Raw genomic sequence first — 22,187 nt, 5'->3', positions numbered from 1 at the left:
AACACATGGATATTTAAAATATTTCTTTCCCAAAAGCATACTGTAATTTCTTGGACCTCCATTTAAAAATACTATGGTGCATCTTTAGGGACTTTGTATAGAGTAAGTAAATAACTGCTTTTTATTAAATGCATTTTAATGAAAAGACCAAATTAATAAACAGGACACCCAAACCAAATGCATTTAGGGCTGAGCTTAATTTTGCTTTTGCACAGGCCTCTGTAAACCCATTGATTTTCAAAATGACTGGGTCAATAAATAGCAGTATTTAATGAGATTCTGGAAACTAAATCAACTTCAGACAAGTCAGAGTTCCAGTCTTGTGCAAACAGGTGCAATTGAAGTGGCTGTAGTGGATTTGATTGCTGACATTTCTTGGGAGGCTGCAAGAGACTGAGATAAATCTTTTTGAAAGGCTGCACACAAGGGGCAGTCGGCAGTGTGTTTCTCCCCAGAATTTTAAGACATCAGTTTTACCTCCTGGGGGAATTTTCTATTTGAAATGTTATAAATTTGCCATTGTTGCACTTGCCAATATTGTGTCACATTTGCAGCATGAAATCTCCTAACTTACCGTGCATTAGCTTGAACTGTTTTGCACATATACAATTGGAAATGATTAAATAGGGTTTCAGTTAAACAATCTTCCCCTGACAAGCTTAAGCAGAGTTTTACTTCAACAAACAAAGCCATTAGGAAGCCATCTGTTTGAAAATGATCTAGGATGTGGAATTTAATATTTCTGTCTGCATTACCTGTTATTGAATTGGTGGCTCTTGTATTCCTAATGATGTGAAACCCACAGGCAGGGATATAAAAATATTGGGATTTTTATAGCAACCATAATAAATTGTTGTGATTACTTGTTTGCTGCTATAAATTGTCAAAACAAGAATCAGCCAGCTTCCTAACTCACATTTCCCTGAGGAGCTGTAATGTCCACAGGCTCCATCGCTTTCCTAACCCCTAAGTATTTGCCTTTTCCTAAGTTAAGTGGAGAAATAATGTCATACACACAGCAAACTGTTCTAAACCTCCTGGTTTGTTACCTTTTGCAGTTTCCCATTTGGTACTTTACTTTGGATGGTATATAAAGTCAATAAGCAGGTGGAAACTGGGTCATAGGAATCTTTCTGGTGCCAAAAACCAACTTAATGGAAATTGTTAAACATAGCTGTATTTTGTAAAGGAGCTTTGCTGTTCTCATCTGACTTTGGCGTAATATTCTGTATTATGTATGTTTGAAACAATTGTAAATTAATGCTGAATCCATTTGGCTCTCATCAGCTCCTGTCAACAGCAAACACATTTCATACAGATTTATGTTCCCAGGAAATAGGAGGTCTTTTCTTTGAAATGTTACAGCTTTACCTTTACATTTTCATGATCTTTAAATTTCAATGTTCTTAATCTAGACAAGAGCTGAAGCTGTAAAATTTGTCTACGAAGGCTGTTTATTAGGTTAATGCTTACTTTGAAAATTATTAAATAAAAACAGGTTTTTAAGTAGGACTGACAGTTGAATGGGTGATATCTAATGCTGCACAGAAGTCTTAAATTTCCTAGTATTTTCATACCTGACTATCTGTCCTTTAAGACTGATTTTTTTGAAAGTTAGAACACAGCAACTAAGATTTGCTAGAGCATATCCTGTCCTACACTAGAGTAAGTGCATTCCTTTATGCACTTGAAATGAAAATCGGGTTTATATCTGTAAGCAAACAAAAAGTGAAACGATGTAGAGAAAATATTTCAGGTGAAATATTGTACAAAACAAGATATTGCAAGATTTTCCATAGAGTTTGAAGAATGGTTTGCTTTGAAAAGTTTGGACAGATGAGCAATTTCGTTTGAGGACATAAATACCTTCTCATTTAGTATGAAACTGGTGGCAGTCCTTGAAATGCCTTTCCAAAGCAAAGACAAAGATTTCATAATCTCTGTATCAGAATTTGGGGTAATGCAAATTCATGATATATGTTAATAGTTCCTTCATTAGCTTTGACGTGTAATTTTACAAAACATTCAATTTTCTGAGGGCTAAGTGACACAAATTTTGCCATGCTTTAATTTTTTTTTCTGAGTAATAAGTCTGAAAGAAGGCAGAGTGCTCTCAGTGAGTTATATCAAACTCTGTCAGATTTGATAATATAAAATATTTCAGAGTTTGTTTGTTTGTCAGAGTCAGGGGTGAGTTAAATCTGTATCTGGAATTTTAACAAGTGAGTCACAGTGAAGTCTTCAATAACAAATGTTTTGACTGGGCGTCCCAGGTGGAGAAAAATTGGCCACTTAGATCTCGCTGAAGAATAATTCTATAGTTCTGTCTTGACCTTACTTTTTTATTACTGTTTTATTGTTTCCTGTGTAGAGAGGGAAAAAAAAACCCAACCAACATTCACACAGCTTCTTTTATGGTCATGATTCACCACTGTGGCAATCAAGCAAACCTTGGAAGGACACTGAGTGAGGCCTTGCCAGTGCTTTGAAGTGCGGGGCAGGCAGAGCTGTTTGGACGTGGTTTGACTTGAATGTTCTGCTAATGTGTGATTTCCAAAGTTCCTGCTTGCGGTTCTCCACCCAGAGAGAAAGAAGACAGTGACAATGCACCCTCATACTTTTTTTTCTAAGAACACATAAGAAGTACCTAATAATGAAGAGGAGTTGAAAATACTAAAAATGCAAATTATTATCTTGAAAAGCTGTAGTCAAATGATTCTTATGAGTAAAGAAGTCAAGGACAAAATTAGTTACTTATAATGTGAGGAAAGCAATGCTGAATGTTGTCCTGGTATATCTACAGATGGTTTGAAATTCCAGTTTAGTAGTTTGGGTGTGATTTTACAATATGTGGAAGAATATAGATTCCATTAGGAAGAAGTACTTGTCTCAGGCAGGAAATCTTTCTCTGGTATTTGACTAAAAAAATGGGAAAAATAGACAAGTAACAGCTCAAATTTTGTTAAATTATTTAATGAAGAGCACTTCTGTAATGAAGTGCCATTTGTAAGTGTGACTGTATGGAAGGTTTCCTAAAATCATCATAATTATGTTAACTTTTATTGAAAGTGAAAATTTAACAACTGACCTGCAATTTTCAGCTGATGCAACAGTGAGAAGAAACACAGGCTTGTCCCAGGCTTTGTAATGTCCAGTGTGCTGGAAATGGACTGGATTGCTTTGTTTCCATTCTGTCTAAGCCCATACACCTCTCACCTTTGTGATCTGTGTTGGAAGCAGCTTTGTCCCCAGTTCAGTTTCCAGTCAGGATTGTTTGTCTTCTATTCCTTGGTAAATGTGAGACTTCGCTGGCTGCTTGCACATCCCCCCCGCCCCAAGGGCAGCTGTGTCCTGACATTCTCTGAAAGATTAAACACATCATTTCCTTTGGGTCCCCCTTTTACTCCCTCAGGGTTTATAGTTCACCTCTTAGAAAGATGTGAGAGTTGAAGCAGACAAGCATAGGGGTGCTTGATTTCATGAAATCAATGATTCTTTCTACTAGCTGGGGTGTACCATACAGATGAGAAAACACTGACACTTCCCTTCCTCAGTTTTGAATGTTGTTTTGGGCACACTCTGTGCACTCTGTGCCACCCAGCTCTGTACAGAACCTTTCTAGATCATGTTGTATACCTGTCTGTGTCTCAGTTTTGCAGCCAGTTCCCTTCTCCTTTGGCCCACAGTTAGCCAAGCACTGCTCACTCTTCCTTCTCCATGCACAAGTTTTCTGTCTCTCTGGGATTCATGACATTTCCCAAATGCTTTAGTTTTTGAGGTCCAGTTGTTTCATTTTTGGGAGAAAATTCTGTAGCTTCAAACCCTGTCTTGCAGGAAGAGTTTGGATGAATTGATTGCTGTCTGGCTCAGACACCCCATTGTCCTTTTCTTCTCCCTGTGCACTGGGAGCTGCCAGGGTGGGCTGTTTTCCATAGACCCATGTCTGAGACATATGTGACTCAGCCCTGACAGCATATGGCTGATTTCACATCCCCTGAGGTATTTAATGATACAGCAGTTTCATAACCACAGCCAGGATTCCTGCTTTGTACACAGAGAGATTTCCCACATCGTCACAGATGCTTTTTCAAAGGTATTTTCTCAAGCTGTACTGGTGGCATTCTGCATTTCACACAGTAGTTACTCACCTGCCTGCTTCTTATGTGTAGAGTATATGAGGTGTTCAAGTGGAATAAAATAAGAAAAGTGAGAATTATCACACCACATCACTTCTAAGTATAAAGGTTAGTTAGGAAGCCAGCAGCTGCTTTGTCTAAATCTCAAGATATAAAATCACAGAGTCACAGAAAGAAGAATCTCACATAGATTATGAATCAGAAACATGAGCAAACCCAATAGACACATAGAAGGCTTGAGGCTTGGAAGCATAATTGTGGCTTTTGTCATCCCTGAAGCCACAACTTTTTTTCCCCTTCTCTAGTTTCAAAGAGAATAATGGCATCATCTGGTGTTTTTGACTTGCACACAGTAAACTTTCTGCAAAGGCATTGGAGCAATGTCAGTTCTGGTGGGTTCTGGGCTGCCTTTAGTGTGCAGTTGGCATGTCTAACATGGGATTCCAGATGGGAATGGTCGTCTTGATCCTGGCTTCAGATCCCTACCTCTCTGTTATACCAGTTCAGGGAAGTCATCTGGCAGAAGATGATTTCATTTTTTGTAAGGATAACATTTTGCTGCACTCCCTGAGCTCACTGAAAAAGGTGAGGAGGGTCCTTCTGGCCAGGAACTTGTCAGGAGATGCAGGTTCAAGGGAAGGGATTGAAGTTGTGTGACTACAGTCAAGGGAAGCCCTTTATGCCAGCACCTAAGTAATTGTATTCCATTACCTCCATCATCCCCTTTTCTCTGTCATGTTGAGCATTTTCAAATTAAACTGCTTTCCTTAGATTTTTCCAGACTAACATACATACCAACTTATTAGCTAAAACTTTTAGTGTCAAAAACTCTTTAGAAACTGAATGAGCTTTCAGAAGGAAGAATTACTAAGAGGCGTTTTTAAGTCTTATAATTTTATATCAGTGTACATTTTATTGTATCTCCTTGGAATCTCATAGCATTAAATATATTTCTTGCATATGAAGAATATAACTGAGAGTGAGAGAAATTTCAAGCTTCAGATTGTGCGGGATGAATGTTCTGGCACTGGGTCCAAATTCTAAACAAATATTCCAAGAGGTTACGTTGCTGTACCCAATATCCACGTGTGATATCCTGGAATTTAGCTTGGCTAATTCTGAATACCATAACAATCCTTAAAAACAACCAACCAAACCAAACAAACAAAAAACCCAAACTCCAAAGGAATAAAAACTTAACAAAGACGAAGTTTATTTTCTTGTAGAAGGATTTATGATAATAATACAGTAACTATTAAAAAGAAGATACCATAGAACAGATATCTTTTGTAAATCCAGTGTAAACATGGTAATTTTTTTAAAAATAATTTCTTTTTAAATTAAGCTAGAGTGTTCTGTGTTGTCCTCATTGGAAAAAAAAACTCTGGCAACTTTATTCTTTGAAATACTGGAATGACCCAAAGGCTTGGAATTGAGATTTGATGTTGGCAGGAAAGTGGCCTGCCCCTTGAGCATGTGCTTTTTGTTATTTCTGTGAAAAATCTACATATTTAACCAGTTTTAACCCTTTTGGGCATAACTCCTGGTATGATCTCTGCTTGCTAGATTTAAACAGTAAAATCTTCAATACTTGCATTCCCTGATTATTTCCATAACCTCTGTCCACATGAAGGATGTGCTGTGAGCCCCACGGAGCTGCTGGATGTGCTGTGAGCCCCACGGAGCTGCTGGATGTGCTGTGAGCTCCACGGAGCTGCTGGATGTGCTCCAGCCCCTTGGAAGTGTCCGTGTGACTGCACTGCAGGTCCCTGTCAGTGCAGACCTGGTGGCACAGTGAATCTGGGACTCTGCCACTGCTGTAGGAAGGGATTCAGCTGAACCCAACTGGCTCAGGAAGGCAATCCCATTTACTGGGGCTTGAGGATGGTAAAAAATCAGTGAAAGAAGTAACATCTTAAAACTATCACAGCTGTTGCTGAAGTGTTTGAGCACAGCTGGGCAGCCCAGGCAGGGGATTTCTTGGCACGTTGGTTAAAGACTTCCCTGCCTCTGTCTGTGCTGCGGCTCCCCTGGCAGTGCCCATCCCAGAACAGAACCAGAGGAATGTTGGCTCTGTGATCAGCGCAGGTCATGGCTCTGTGTGTTAAAATTTAACTTTTGTCAAGTTTCACATGCTCAGCAGGGAACTGTAGGAGTTTTCCCCCCCAGTTTTTATTCTGAGGAATTAACATAAGAAAGTTATGAACCTAAATTGTAGATGTGGCTGGCATGGAAAGGTAGTGTGCAAAAGGGTGGCACTATTTGGTGGTACCAGTAATGGTCACAAAGCATTTCCAGTTACTCAACCTTGTCCCCTGCAATCAAGAGAGACATGACAGTTCTGTCTGGTTATGGTGGTTTAAAAAAATGATTCTGTGCAAAGGACTTTGCAAAACTGCTGAATTGCAAAAGTTCTGAACTGGCTTTGTCTCTGCAAGTTAGAGATTTTTCTTCATGTGTGAACCACCTAATATGAGTGACTGGTAGCTGTATAAGTGAACTATTTTCAAGGATTTAGCATTAATTCTGCTCTCTGTAATTCCTGTTGCTCCTTGTACTAGTTACTAAATAAGTATGAAGTGTAATGATTTTGTCATTTACAATTTCTGTAAGAATCCAGATGTTTGAAAAAAAATATTTTGTTAAGAAGTAATTCACTGGGAACATAAGTTTAATATTGACCTTTCTCAGGCCTTAATCATCTTTAATAATTAAGATTTTTGGTGATTAATTTTTATGATTGCTCTGTTTAAATATCAGGTTCCCGACTGCACTATGACTAAGTAGCCTGGGTGCAGAAAGAGTTCAGCATTCATACAAAACTGTCCTGGGGATTAAATCTTGAGCAGCAAAACTCCAATTGTCTCCTGAGCACACACAAATGCACATATAAAGCTACATGTGTAACTTGTAAAGGGGAATCAACAAGTAAAAATCACCTCTCACCTTGTGCTCTCTCCAGTGTCTGTTACATAAGAGATGAAATTAATGGAAATAACTGTTAGAAACACTGAGTACACAATCTTAGTTTTACTTACAGTTTGCACAGAAGGGCATATATATGTCAAGTGCCACAAAGGAGTGAATTAGGCCCCAAAAATCTCTACCTTTTAACTCCAGATGCTTTTTATTTTATTTTTTCATTTTTATTGACAGAAACAGAATATTTAGAATTAAATAATCCACATGTAAACAATTATTTTATATTGATTGGGCTTATCTCCTGAGCCTATTGAATCTTTGCAAAGCTTATGCAATAGAAAAATATCCTCCGTAAGTCAACTACTATTTTTCTTAAGGATGATTCATGCTGAGTGTGACAAAGTGGCAGAGGTACCTCTGGGATTCCAGCAAGCTCCTCAGTGTTATGGTTATCTGCTAAAAAGTTTCTCTGTTCCTATCAGTCTCAGGAAAATACTATTTTTCTAGTAATTCAAAATACTTTGGATAACTGACTTTCTGATAAGCCAGGGCCATAATTAAACTCCAGTGAGTTTGCTGCATCCTTTGCATCCTGCAGCTTCCAATACCTGTTGGGATCCACTCTTTTTTGTAAAACATCTTTTCAGTATCTGTATTTCCTGAAAGGACCAGATGATTTATAAGTTAAAAATATGAAATTACTAATACATAGCATGTTATGGAAAATTACAGTTTGTAATTTATATCAGTTGATCTGTATGGGCAATCCATTAGAAAATTGTAACTAAAGAGACAGAAAAGAAAGGGTGGAGGGGTTTCTGTGCTTTTCATTTTGTATTTTCTTTCTAAACGTTCCATTTAGTGAGTAATTATTCCACGCCCCCTCTACTCCACAACATGAATACTCTAACAGCTTGATATATACTCCAATAAGAAGCTAAGCAGGTTTTTTGGATGTTACAGGTTGTTTATGGTAGTGAGGAACACAGTTGTATTTTAAATATGCAGAAAATATAAAGCAGAATTTCTCAGTTTAGTGGAAAAAGAAAAACATAGACAATCCCATGCATTGCTGCCATAAAGCATGACTTATAAGTGCATAAAAATAGTGTAAATGTTGAGTTCCGTTCTTTAAATCTTCCCTTGCAGAATGGGATGTTTTCTTTTTTTGCATGAGAGGGAATAAAAGTGCATGAATTTAAAAAAAAAAAGAAAAGAAAAAAATACAGTTATTACATAGAGCAATTTCTGATTCATGGAGACCACAGTCTGAGCAGCCTGAGATTTTAGCCAGCTGAATTTCATTGAGAACTTGGAGAATGAGAGAAATGGCAGTTACAACATAATTTATCTTGATAACCAGAGAGAGACTCTCTTACCACATTCCCATAGTGCAAATATTTGTGTGACTGTGTTTTCTGGGTTCTTTCTTTGCCTAATCAAAATCTTTGACAGCTTTCCTGTGTGCCTTTCTAATGTGGATTTCTTCTGGGCTTTTCCTAGACAGGTATTGAAGAACGTGAAAGAAAAGCACAAAGGTTTTATTTCTCCTGTTTTATTTCCAGGGCTCCTCCTTGCCTTTACCTGCTGGGTTAGAAATGCACACACTGTGAGATAATACAAATAAAGCCACAGCACATACAAAGGGCTTCAGAGAGCAGAGCTCCTAACAGAGGGGCATTATTTTGTACCAGTGATTTGGGAATATGGAAAAGGAATGAAAAGTCTTGTTTTAAACTTCTGATGTTACTCAGGATTCTGTGGAGTGTTGAATTCAAATGTTTGATATTAAATTGTTCAAATCTAAAAGCTAGTTAAGGGACTTTGCAAAGGTGTGTCATTCTGTCAGTGATCAAATGTATAGAAGAATATATCTGATGTCAAAATGGATGAAAATTCATAATGGATATGTCTGAGTTTCACAGGGCTTTCAAGAAGTGAGAAAAATCAAAACACTGGGTGAGTATGTGTGGGTTTGAATTTAACTTAAAATATGAAAATAATTTCAAGATTAAAAAAGAATCTTTGAACAGCTGTGGTGTGTCAAGGGCTTGAATGGATAAAGGGGAAATAAGCCAACAGCAACTGAATATTTGTAAGGATTTAAAATATTATATAAATAACAGTGCCGTGTCCCAGAGCACAGCAGGGATGTGAGGGGCAGGTTTGGGCAGTGGTCTGTGGTGGGGTTCCAGGGGAGCTCTTTTCCACAGTGTTGTGCTCCCTGGCCACGGGAGTTGTCCTGAGTCCCCTCCTGAGGCTCAGCCATCCCTGTAAGTGCTGCTTTGGGAAGGACACAGCTGGTCCTGGTCACAACTGCTGCTGGCACAGACCCTGGGACACCTCGGAGCACAGTGTGTGCACAGGAGCCACTTAAATGCAATTTATTCTCGAGAGACAAAATACTATTATAAATTCTCACTAGGAGAGAAAAAGTGCTGTGCTGGAGGCTTTTCCTCAAGCTTCTCAGGAAATACTTGGTGCTTATTTTAGCACTGAGAGGCCAACAATCATAAAACTGTGTTTTACCAAGAGGCAAGGCAGGGAAGGTAGTCAGTGTCACAAATTATCTTCTTATCAGATTCAGGTTTGCTATCCCACAGAGTTTTTCCGAACTCCACATTTGCAAATTCCATTATAGCAATCAAAAATTCCATTTCAGCAATCTGGAATTTGTCCCCTTCACTTGTGAAGCCAAATGAGAGGGAATTCTCTGTATATTTCCAGTTACCACAGAACTTTTTGTTTTACAGTAGTCTTTAGAATTCTTTTAGAATTTCCTTTCTTTTGAATAATTTTTTTAGGAAATTTAATGAATTTGTCTTTCAGTAAGGGGGCATCTTTCTTTAATTCTTGCTAATACAATTGTATCAAATATAATATACTTTCATAATAATAATGAAATGTTAGAATGGAGTAGAGAGATAGTGACAATAACAGATTGAAAAACTGTAACACTAAAATTGTATAAAAGGCCTACTCATTATTTACAGTCAGCTTGATGTTATCAGAGATTCTCAATACAGAAACTGTAGCAGGATTTTTACAGAGCACATGTAGTACTTACCATCTTATACATTCCTTACAATACAGTTCCCAGATATTATGAAGAACCAAAAGCAAAAAAAGATAAAAGAAAAATATGTTCCTGCTGGTGAGTTTTTTGTTCCTTTTTTTTTGGTTTGGTTTGGTTTGGGGTTTTCTGAGGGTGTTTTGGTTTTTTTGTTTTGGGTTTTTTTTTCATGAAAGGGTGGAACTTTCCTTTCAAAAAGATGAAATGTATAATAATAATAATAAAATAGCAGACTTGTTGAGGCAAACACATTGAAGTCATTCAGAAAAATAACTGCATGACATCATGGGAGAAAGATAGAACCAAAAAAGGACAAGTTTTGTAGGCCAAATAGCTTCTATTCATCCCCAAAGAATTTGTCCTACTCGCACAAGAATTGGGAGAAAGAAAGAAAGAAAGAAAACTTTCATCCTTGGAAGCTCACAAAACACAAATATGTTGTCCCAGATAGAAAAGGTCAAGAAAGTAAAAAAATAAAATGAAGCCATGACTCTAATCAGGAATGCTCACTGAGAAATACTGACTTGTGCTTAAAAAAGCAGAGCTGAAAGTTCCTCCCAGTAATCCAAAGAACTCCTGGAGCCATTGTGAATCACTGTATGCTCTTGTTATCTTACATTTTCAGCAAACTGGTATTTGCATATAAAAGGATGATTTTTGACACATTTTTCTATCTTGATCGCTCAGAGCAGCGGGAAGAGTTTTCCACCCTTATGAATTTAGCAAGGTGATTCCCAGGCACTTGCTTGGCACTAGGAAATTTCAGAGCCATGAGCTGCTCCCCAGGCTGATCTGTGCCCTATAGCTCATCCTGCTCTTAGGCACATAGTGGTGTCTGAACTGACCCACCTGGTTCAGGAGGAAATGAAGCATTTGGGTTCAGAAGGCTTCCAGGACTGAAGCACTACATGATCTCAGCTCTTATGCCCCTGACATATCCAGGCTACTTTGAAATAAATGCTCTGCTAAATACAATGAGGGAAATCTTGCTCTTCTCCCACAACCCTCTTTATCTGCCCTGTTTATTTACCTGTCCTATTATTATTTTGTGGCTTTCTGTGTTTCAAGGGCATCTCTCTCTGGACAGAGACCTGCTACCTGCCCCTCTGTTGCCTCTACAGTGTCTAATGATGGCCAGTTGTCATTCCTCCTGTTGATAGCAATTTTCACATCATGGAGTTCAATCCCCCATCTTTATTAGAAATCTTATTTGTCCTTGAACATGTGCAATATTCATAAAAATGAATTTATTATCAAATTAACATATAAAAGTCCTTGAAACTGGTATTTTTGAAGATGTTGTTAAACTTACGCACTATGTTAGTCACAGCATTCTCCTTTTATCACACAGAATGAAGGAGCTGCTCTTGTTGAGAAGAAAAGAGAACAGCAAAGAAAAAGGTGTCAGAAGTTTGCAAAAGCAGGAAGGTGATATCAATAGGGAACTGGCTGTGTTATCTGAAAGGTGAAAAGGAACTGGTTTAAATGGATACGCTGGACAACATTAGGATAGCTGGGTACCTTTTAGTGCACATATAAAAATAACTAGATTTATTTTCCTGAATCAGTCCAGCGGCACCTTCAGAAGGAGGTTGCAGGTTAAAATAGCATCATTGTCACACAGGAATGTAATTTCCAGAGTAACACCTAAGGCTTCACAGGTATACTGTGATTAAGAGCAGATTTGCTGACTTCCTGGCATATAGACTTTGATAAGTTTTATTGATAAAATAATGACATTGAATATTTGAGACACTTTTAGCTTTGTGATTTAAAACCAAACTACAGTAGTCCTAAAGCTCTAAAACACTAGAAAGGAAGTGCCATTCTTAAAGAAACTCACTCAGGTTGTGAAATTTGCTCTTTCAGACCATGCAGAGTTTTAAGGCAGCAGACCAAATGAGACTGAAAATGTGGCTGCAATGATGAGCAGTGCCATTTGAATGTTGTACAGCCTCAATATGAGGAGTAATGTGAGATTTCTAAACTTCTGGACCCAAGCTTTGCACTGTGGAAACATGGTATTATTGTTACCAATACTTTTGGCTCCTTTTATTTATATGCATGTGTGCATTTAAAATCACAGTTGTACTGTGGTGTGTATATATCACAGGCACTTCATGTGTGTACTCCTAGGGAAAAGGTTTTAATGTCAAGGAACATTTCTGACTTGTGAAGAATGTGAGTCGAACCTTTGCAGCAATTTTTTTGGTAAGACAAGGTGCATCCTTCATGTGGCTGTTGGAGGGAGGTGAAGTGAGATTAACTTACACACATTCAGGTGAAATCTACATTTAGCTGCAAACTTGAAGAGTAAATTAGTTTAAAATAATTTTTTTTGCTACCATTAGGCTTACAAAAAGTTTCTGTAGTAGCAATGTTGTTGCCATGATAGTCTTCAGTGCTGCATATGTGCTACACAATACAAATTGGCCTACTGCCTGTAGGCTTACATTTGGTATGCAGCTGTCTGTAGTTCTGAAGGATTAATTTTAGGGAATTTCCAATTAAAAAAAAAAACAAACCACATTAATTTCAGAGCTATGAGTTGTGCGTATCCAAACATCCATCTCTGATGGACCAGTTCCCTGGTAATTTCTGTGACCAGAGCCTGTTCTTCTGATCCTTGCTCAAGAGAGAGTTTTTATCTCTTCTCTAGCAATGTTCTCACCCCACCTTTTAAAAAATTGGCTATTTAGTCTCAGTTAGTTACTCAAGAGGCCCTCAAGAGTCAGTCCCCACCCAGTGAAAGGGCACCTTTTTTTTTTTCCCCTCGAGTAGTCACTTCCAGGAAGCAGCTTTTCTGCCTTCCATCTCTTTCCCCAGATTGTACAGACAGTGCAGATTTAGAGAAACAGTATTTTTTGCATATCTACAGAAAATTAACCCCCCGAATCATGATAGAAATGCTGCTTCTTGTTGTTTTCTTACACCGATAGAAAGCACTGAGAAAGTCTTCCAGTGAGTATTTTCTGAAGGCAGAGTCCTCTTTAGAAAGCCCACATGAAATAGGCTTGTGTGGTAGCAACTAAAAAAAAAAGACCTTTTCTTTTGCACTGTCCAGAAAGAATTCCACATCCTTGTTTCTGTAATTCACTCTAAAAATGTAATTGAATGACCCTGCAGATTGACTTAGTAAATTGTCATCTAAATGCATTGAGCAAAGAAGTGTTTACTGTAACAGTCCAGAAATCTTTATAAATGTAATAGTTAATCCCTTACAATTCAGGTCCAAAAAAAAATGTGTGCCAATATTACTGTCTCATAACTGAAGCATATTCATCTTTCTACACAGATGAAATGCATTTGTCATATTTAGCAGGAGATCTAGGGAGAAAAACACAGCTTTCTGTCTCAATCTTTAGTATGAAAAAGGCAGTTGTAGTGGGACATTAAAAAAAAAAGTCATGACAATTTTTTTTTTCATTTAGATACAAAGAAACCCCACACCACAAAGGTGTTCAAGGTCTGTATTAAGGAATAACTTTCAAAAACTTATGTTTGGGATTCTTTCAATTGCCATCACTTTAGAGACTGATTACCAAAATGAGAAAATGATACACGGAGAATAAATAGAAGAACATTCAGTGTTTCATTTTTTGGCATTATTAGCACATTTTAGATGGCATGTACTTGTAAAAATCAGAGCAGGCCGTTGGAATTTGGATTAAATTATATGTTTGATTTCTTCCAACAGAGATAAATTAAAACAAATCCTGTGTAAGCTGGTTTGAGTTCAGCATTTCGCAACCGATGTGGTTAAGTAAGTACTGAACTAACCTATACACTGTGTGTCAAATCTGTTCTTATAAACTAATGCTTCTGAGTATATAAAAAGCACTTCTTACTGTTATGTTCCAAATGGCCTGTGTGGTAATACATAAAATAAACATCCATAGAGAAAAAAAACACTTTTAGTTTCAATAGCTTGTAGATTGAAGTTAAAAAGAAATCTAAAATTCTCTGCAACAGGCAATTAATTTTAACCCATAAGACTAATAAAACAATGGCAAGCATGCAACCTACCTCACAGAAAGATGATTTAATGTCCCTACTGCTCTAAAAAAGACAGTTTCACCTGTTGCAGAGCTTGTCTGAAATCCATTTATTTTTGAATTATCAAAATATGCCTTGGTATAAAAAGCTCAAGGTTTTATTTCTTTTTTTTTTTTTAAAGTCATGTGCAGCTATAAAGGTTTTGCTTCTATCCATTGGAATATAAATAACAGTTTTCATAAATCATGCGACAATGTTATTGTAATGGATTTTAGGCAGGAATTGATTGTATTTTCTTTCTTTAAATATTTTGAGGATTAGCAATAGGAACAGCAAATTTTTAATAATAATGCCATTAATAACACATTTTTTAATAACATGGAAGATTTTAACATGGTTAGTGATAGGATAATAAGAACTTGAATATTGTGGAGGATGGTCAAAAAGGAAGGAGACAGTGGAACACAAAGCTGCTACAGAAATTAATCTGATGGAGCTGTAAAGGGTAGTCATGCATGTTAAAGACAATATAAGGTCAAGAAGAAAAATGGAGAAACAAATCCATTTTAAAAGCACTTAATCAAATTAAATGTCTTTTACTGTTACAAACTGCAAAGGACGGGTGAACTTTCCTGTGACTTAACTGCAAATATTACTTTTATTCAGAGATCCAACTCACTTCTCTTTCACTAAGTATAAAAATAAAAAATTGTAGAATAAACTAAGAAAAATAATTTGCAGTCATCCAGAAGTTAAGCAGGAGGTGAGTAACAGGATGGATTTGTGAACAGCAAACCATGGTAAGCAAGTCTGATTTCCCTCTACAACAGGGGAGCAGCTCTTCTGAATGAGGGGTAGGCAGCTGTATATTTTAATTTTAATAAGGCTTTTGAAAAATGTCTCAACATTCTTATAAACTATCTGGGGAAATGCAATCTAGGTCATACATTAAGGGCTGTATGCCAGATTGAATTTCCCCCTCCAAATTATGCGATTAAGAACCTTGTGCAAGTTGTGAGATGTCACATCTCACACGAGATGCTTCTTACTGGTACCACGTCGCCTCTGAGAAAGAGGTGGCTTCTCATACACATCCCTGCCAGTGTGCTGGGATTCCTTTTGTCGGGGAGAGCGTGGGGAAAGGGGCAGAAATGTAGGATGAGAGTGCTGTAACAAGCTCAAAGAGGCTGAGCTGTTCCCCCTAGCCAGCTTTATTAGCTCTCCTGATGACAACTGCAAGGGCTGCTGAAAACACAATATTTATGGAATGCGGTCTCCTTTGAACAGGTACAGTACAACTCTGCACCTGCCTTCTGGCCTTCCTTGCAGGAAGTTTATGCATAGTCTTTTGTGTTACTCTTGCTGTAGATTTAGGGGTGGTTGAAAAGTACTCAAAAATTATGGTCGACTTGGTGGGACTTTACAGAGGGGTCTTGTACATATATTTTTTCTGTTTTGGTGTCTTGAATGCTAGAATTGAATGTTAAAATGTAATTACTGAAGAATCATGAGACAGAGAGGAGCTCCCAGTTTGCACACAAAAGTAGTTGATTAGGTCATGAGACACAGCACTATGGAAACCTTTTTCCACTTGGTCCATAGCAAGTGGAGAATGCTCAGCAGTGAAAACGTAAAGAGCTGCATATGGAGTCACTGCTGACAGCTTGAGAAACAACAGGTGATAATGAATCAGCACCAACAGCTAACTGCTCATTCTCTGCTCAACTGTCAGAACAGCAAAGCTTGGCTTAGAAGTGCAAGAATTAATTAGTTGATGTCAGGAATAGAAGCAATGATGGTTAATGTGCCACCTGGGCGTATTCATGTCCACTGAAGGCAGTGGATGGTGCTGATATCACCACCAATAGAGAGCAGGACAGAACCAAGCAGCAAACTAAGTGACCTGGCTTTGCTTCTGAGTTTGTTTTGGAGGTAGATCAGGAGCAGAGTTCTCTGTCTGCTGAACAACTCTGATCTGTTACTCATCAACTAAACAAGCCAAAACAGAATAAAAACAAAGCAACTCACCACCTCCAAATGGAGTGTGGGTGTCAGCTCTGCTCAGCTATTCGCTCCAGAGTGAACCTGTCAGCCCGCACGTCCTGACATCGCTGCACGGGGGAAGAGGATCAAAGGAAAACCTACTGAGAACAACACAGATGAGGTCTTCTGGAGTCCTCAACTCTGAGCATTTCTTGCATGTGAGAACAAGAAAAGAATCTTTATGTAAAGTTGAAAAATACTTCCATAGCACTAAGGAGGAAATGTTCTTCTGTTAACACCCCTTCATTCAGTGATTCACAGACCGCGTCTCGTCCCACGTGCTTTAGGTGCTGGTTTGTACATTTTGAGTGCAGTCATCTTAAGGTCCTGTGTCATCGTCAGAAAGTTACTTTCAGAGTGAGTAACTTTTCAGGGCTCAGCCTTCCTAAAGTCTGAGTTGCCTCTGGAAGTAGCTCTCTTTGTGGCTTGGAATCACTCCACGGCTGGAGCTGATGTGATCTCAGTGAGGTGCTCTTGACAGGTATAGGATACCTCTGGCACAAAAGGCTTCTCAGCTTATCCCCACACAAATGCAACAGCTGTATTTCCCCTCAAGTCCCTTCTGTCCCAGAGCTACAGCAATGAACAGGTGTGAAGGATTGTGACAAAAGTGTGTCACTAGCGGAATGTTCTCAGCTCTGGCTATGCTGTGCCAGTAGATAAACTTCTGTCCAGCACAAGAATGAAAAACTGTGTTTGGCCAGATCTGCAGCTGACAGACCCTTAGTCCATGGGATCAGTTTTGGGTATGATTGGAAGTGTAATGCTTAACAGAGTACATTTTGCTTCACTGACATGAACAGAGTCAGTGAACGACTGACATGAGCATTGGTCATGAACAGCAAGCACACTGGGACATGCTGACTGGTCATCTTTGGGGATTGTCTGTAACACTTTTTTTAATTTTTTTTGTTTTTTACATTTTGACTACCAAGCATACACATGCTCTCCTCAATCAGCTTTCTGAGGTCTTCCTCCCTAATGATCATTTTCCAGTCACTGTTGAGCAGTTAACAACAATGAACAGTAAAACTGGAAATAGTGGAGCTTGATAATCATTAATATTATTACTCTAAACTCTGTTTATTTTTTCCCTGGACTCTTTGTAGAATTAGTCTAAGTGGTGGCATACAAGAGATAATTTTAGTAAATTACAGCAAAGCAATTAGAGAATGAGTTTAATTTACAAGCAGACATTTTTTACTGCTATTTTCTGGGCTGCTTCATACCAAATAAAATGTTTGGTTTCTTAATTATAGGTAATAAGAAAAAGATTGAAGAAACTAATGACCAAACCAAAACATGTTTCATATTTGATCATTTAGATACAGAGACAAATTAAATTCCCTCTCATATTACAAAAATTGCATTAAAGCTGCTCTTACTTACAGTAGCTCTTAGTTCCACAAACGTTGTATCTTTAAAATGAAAGTTCAGTAAAGTGGCTTAAAGTTACATGAGGTGTCATTTAAACAGCAGAGCTCACACTGAGTGTGGCAAAGTGTCCAGGAATGTGAAGGACCTTTCAAGGAAGTTGGACTGCATTGATTTGTTGAGCTCTGAATCTGAGGGTGAGCTGAAGGCAGTTCAGAGAAGCAGTGAGACTTTACAGGGATGTTTTTACTTGGAATGGTTCGGTAGGAGTGTACTTAGGATCACAGAGAAAGAGTAAAGGAGCTATGGAGTTAAGGGGAAACTCAGGTGTCCTCCATTGGGATTCCAAATTTCCTCTGCTGAATATTTGGAACTGTCTCGGAAGCAAGGGCTTTCTCACACGTTTAGTAGGTGATCCAGACATTTCTTGATGCAATAAAGCTGTGATCCTGTGCTATCTGCTCCAGGTGGACCTGTTTCAGCAGGGGACTTGGGCTACATGATCTCCAGAGGTCCCTTCCAAGCCCAGTTGTTGTGGGATTGTGCGTGACTGATGCCTGAGAGGGTCTGTCCTGCCCAGCACAGCCAGCCACAGAGCAAGGGATGAGTCAGCCAGGAAAAGCCAACATTTCTTTAACACATCAGATGTGAAAGGAGGAATGGAGAAAAGCTGTGTAAAGTAAAATAAACAGTTAGCAGAAGACCCCAGAGGACTACAGTGGAGGTGAAGAGAATACAGTCAGCCTTCAGGAAATCTTGGTTAAACAACATTGGGCTGAACAAGACAAATTGTGGCAGAAGTGTACTGGTGTGATCTGGTTTATTGACAGACTTATCTACAAACATATTGCCTAGCATGGATAATTGTAATGACTTAAAAATCCTAGCTAGAAATTACTACAAGACACTACAATTAATAACTCTCTTTTAAAAAATGTTGATAAAAGAACAGGAGGCAGTGAGACTGCTGTTTTTACAGGACATTAAAGGATAGCTATGAAAACTTTTTGCCCTTCACATTAATATTTTGAATTATGCAAATTATAGTTCTGTGCTTCCCTCCAAAGGTCTGTAGGCAATAAGATTTCTCCTTCCCAATGTTAATTTTTCTTTCTTTAAAGAATGTGTGTACATGATTAAACCAAGCTCGCCCTTCTACCTAGTTTTTAGAGAAGAAGCATCTTTCTATTGGTGTATTATAGGAATGAAGCTCCCTCCCCCTTCACAGGAGATGGCACAATTCAGAAGTTGTTTCAGAACATACTCAGTTTAATTACAGGATCAGTGAACACAGCAACGTTTTCTTGGCAACAGGTAGAAAAGCTGGCAGTTACTCAGTTTCTCTGGAGCTGTTTCTTGGCATTACATTGCTGCATTAGAAACTTGGATTTCATTTCTTACTTTGTTTTTCTCTTTCCCTGCTTCATTTCCTCTTTATCAGTTTTTTTCTAGTGGTACATAAAAATAACATGCTCCATTCTTTGTTCTGAAGAAAGAATAAACTCAGTTGCTTTTTGAATTCATAAACAGTGGTGGGATGTGGTAAGAATCCTGTGCATATACATATGCATTATCTCATAATAAATAAGGGAGCTAAATGAAGACCATGCACAGCTTGGAGAAGTGTAGAATGTTAAACTGATATAATTATCATTGCTGAACTTATATATTAAAATGTATTAAATGCATAAGAAAAAAAATCTGTTGGGCTTCTCATGTAAAACTACTGGTACATGAGGCAAGAGAAAACCCTCAGGGTAGAAAGAGAGAGAACAGCCAACAGTACTTGTGACTTATGTTGGTGTTTAATCACTGCAGCCTTGCTGCCTTATTGAGTGCCCCAGGAAGTTCATTTCTATTGATCACTGCATACACTAAGTTGAATTTAATACTTGGAAGTAGATATAATATATTAATAGCAGTATTTTCAGAGAAAATATATTGTTCTCCTTCCCTTGTCCCTTTGAGAGACTAAACAAAACAAACAACAGAAGTAACTGCTGACTGAGGAGAACGATGATGTAAGTCCTGTGTATCTTCACTTGACAGAAGAGCATAATTTTCCAAATTTTGCAATTCAGATTGCTAGGGTTTTAATACTTTATTGTAGTCATACATAGAGAATATGAAGAATTAATTAACAATCTGCACTAGAATCCTGATGGAGCTCTCTGGGTAAAAATGTGCTTAATAATATCTGATAGAAGTTTTAGGAAATTATTTGTATGCCTGTCTAGCACTCAAAATCATCACACTTTTGCTATATTCTTGCCTTTATTTTTATCATCGTTCCTTTTAAAGCTATCTGAAAAGAGTTTTAATAATAATTTGCTTTTCATAGATAAAAAGTTGTATTTTTGCTCAGATACATCATTATTTTTGTGTTTGTACACCATATGGAAGACATAAACAGACAGATTCTTCTTAGGAGCATGCTATGCCTGTACTCCGGCCTTAAAATTTCAGTTCATTTTTGTAACTCTGTGCAAACTCAGTTCATCCAAAAGGAAAAACAACATTGGAAATAGTTTCTTTTCTGTCATCTTTTTCTCTTATTTATGCCATTGTAAGACAGTAACTGAATGTGACCCCCACTAATTCACATCATGTACATCATCACTTCTGGGCACAATGTCTCGTTCTACAGTTTCCAGTGTCAGGTTGGAAGGAGTACCCAGATAAGGTAACTTTTTTGAAGTTTTTTTGTCTTAGAAAGTAAATTTGCCACGTTGCTGAAGTAAAACATTTAATTTCTATTTTGAGGTCTGCAAATCAGAATGTAGGGCAATGCTTTATTTGGTTAAGATGTTATGCTGTGTTTTGTTGAATGCAGGGCTTTAGAGTTGGGGTTTTTTCTTATATAAATTGTGAAAGAGGCTGAAAAGGACATTTGTACCCTTCCATAAAAACAGAACAAAATATTTTCAGAGGCAATGAGGAACAGGACAAAAAGAGTTAACAATCAAACAGTATAGCTTCTGGAGAATTTTATACTTCTTCTCTAAACATTCTTCACAGCAGTAGCCTAAAATTTTAGTTTAAATTTTTGCATGATTTTATGAGACTTTTCAGTGTTTTTCAGCAAGTCTGGAAAGGATACATTAAAGTTTTTTCCAAAAGTGTTGCTTATCTATGTCTAGCTCTCACTTAAGTGGCTTGAGCTTATCTCTAACAAATAATGGGTTTTTAAAACTGGGATGGCATCATTCTCTACCCATACATGCTAGATTTTCTGCACAATTTCTGTATACAGTACTGTCAGAAAAACAATAGAACTAGAGAATGTTTCTATGTCTGCAGAGACACCTTCACTCCAGAGAAAGATTCTGTTTATCTGATAAAGTACATAGGAAATATTAAATTCAATGCTCAGCACCTGTGTCTTCAAATAGTTTATTGAATCAGGTTGGTACTACTTAGAGTCACTTCCTGAACTTGGGTGCGAAATTATGCAAGTCCTTGGAAGCAAGACTCATGTTCACCTACTCACTTGCTCAAATGTGTCACTAAATCATGCCTCAAAAAAGGGCTGTACTGAACCTTTATGATATTTTGTGTATTTTTTAAATTTGTAAATATCTCAATATCTCAATACAGTACCTGAATTTGATTTCAAAGGATTTGTTATTCCACTGGTTTTAGTTCTCTTTGAGATTTCATTCTTTGGAGTGCTCAAAAAGGGATTTCCTATTTAATACCACTTTTAGTAGTATTCTTCTCAAATTTGTCAGCTTTGGAAATAATATGAAAGCTGTGTCTTCGATTTTCTCCTTTCATCTTGTTTCTTCTTTTCCTCTTGACTGCATTCTTATAGTACAGTTTATATGATGATGAATGTGAGAGTAACGCCTGGTGATTTTGACTCACTTTGGATGAGAAGTATGAAAGTAACCACCAGTGAGTTTGACTCACTTTTGATTTCCTTTCAGGGCTTTTTGCTTTTATTTTCAGGCTTAATCACTATTATTGTAAAAATATTTGTTGTCTCCACAAAAGTTCCCCAATGATTTTGACTATGCCTTGGGTGTGTCGTGTAATGGACCCACACATACACATGGTTAATTAACTGCCAGTTAAGTACAGAACTCAATTTTCCAAATATAAAATACACTTTTATCCTGTTGTGCTGTGCCACACTTAAAATAGTCTTTGAGGAATTTACTCAATCTTTATTTAGATGTGTTAATGCTGGTAAAAATGCAAAAATATTTTTGGTAGCTAAACTTAATGGGGTAATAATTACTCATTCTTGTTTAACTTCTGCTAGGTTTAGTATCTATATTTGGGGCATGAATATAAAATCTTTCCCGTGCCCACATTTCCAGTTTTAAAGTACTCAGAAGAATCCAGACTTATTCCAGCAATTTTCTGTACTCTAAATCCAGAATGAATATTCTCTTTCCACTTTCAAGTGTTAAAAAATAATTTCTTTTTTTCTTTCTAAGGTCTTTATCTTATTTATTTCTAACAGAATACTCATTTAATCACATGGCATTTATGATGACTTCTTAGCAGTGTGTACTTTTGCAGAGGTTCTAAGTTTGCAGAGTAGAGGCTTACTCTTAGTCTGGTTCTCTTACAACTTTCTCATATTAAACATGAGAAAAAAGCTCTTTCTGAACTGAAATCACGGACATTATTTA

At 37.5% G+C, this 22,187-nt stretch overlaps 1 long non-coding RNA gene across 1 annotated transcript in view; it reads left to right on the top strand.

The window, feature by feature from the left end:
• Window positions 1-22,187, top strand: part of LOC113968078 — a 53,245-nt gene that overhangs the window by 11,036 nt on the left and 20,022 nt on the right. The window contains exons 3-4 of the long non-coding RNA XR_003534367.1: window positions 11,483-11,559; window positions 13,829-13,894. This is a non-coding gene — a long non-coding RNA (uncharacterized LOC113968078). The remainder of the gene's footprint in view (window positions 1-11,482; window positions 11,560-13,828; window positions 13,895-22,187) is intronic.

This window comes from Neopelma chrysocephalum, unplaced genomic scaffold (genome assembly GCF_003984885.1).
Source record: "Neopelma chrysocephalum unplaced genomic scaffold, ASM398488v2 Primary Assembly neopelma1_65c, whole genome shotgun sequence".
NCBI classification, from domain to species: domain Eukaryota; kingdom Metazoa; phylum Chordata; class Aves; order Passeriformes; family Pipridae; genus Neopelma; species Neopelma chrysocephalum.
The sequence above is the reverse complement of the archived record's forward strand: the minus strand, read 5'-3'. Positions and strand labels throughout refer to the sequence as shown.